The following is a 777-nucleotide window of genomic DNA, read 5'->3' as shown; positions in this document are numbered from 1 at the left end:
TGTTGTAATTGTTTTAACCGTTAATTTTAATTAATATATATTATATATATTTTTTATAGTGTAAAGTATTTTTTTTGTCTCCAACGTTTGGGGTAAATTCTATTTGTGTCCCTAACGTTTAAATCGTCTTATTTGTATCCCTAACGTTTGTAAAAGTGATTCAATGTTATCCTGCCGTCAATTACACATCATGAGCGCTTTAGTTTGAGTTTTAAAAATCTCTTCTTGAAGTTTGAATACAAATGTCTGGGATAAAATCGATGATTTACTCCGAAAAATAACTCATCAAACTAATTCCTACAACATTTACATGATTCACTTTTTTAGGGACATAATTGAATCTAAACACAAATAGTGGGTATAATATTAAAATCAAACACATCCAAGTGAGACCTAATTGAGAATGAATACATCCAAGTAAGAATAATTGAAAAATATAATCTGATTTGTTAGTATAATTGATAATAGGATAACATTGAATCACTTTTATAAACGTTATGGATACAAATAAGACGATTTAAACGTTAGGGACACAAATAGGACTTACCCCAAACGTTAGGACAAAAACGATACTTTACTCTTTTTTTATAATTTAAATCAACGGTTAAAATAACTGAAACACCAGTGTTCTCGGTACACTTAAAACTCTTCCATTACTTTATCCTTTAGTAGACACATAATCAAAAGAAGATGTTTACTCTTTTATTTATCTTATTCTAAAGTTACATTTGTTGATATATTAGAGTGAGCTTACTATTATGATTATGAATGTTCACT

This window comes from Arachis ipaensis, chromosome B02 (assembly GCF_000816755.2).
Source record: "Arachis ipaensis cultivar K30076 chromosome B02, Araip1.1, whole genome shotgun sequence".
NCBI lineage: Eukaryota > Viridiplantae > Streptophyta > Magnoliopsida > Fabales > Fabaceae > Arachis > Arachis ipaensis.
Note: the sequence above shows the minus strand (reverse complement) of the source record.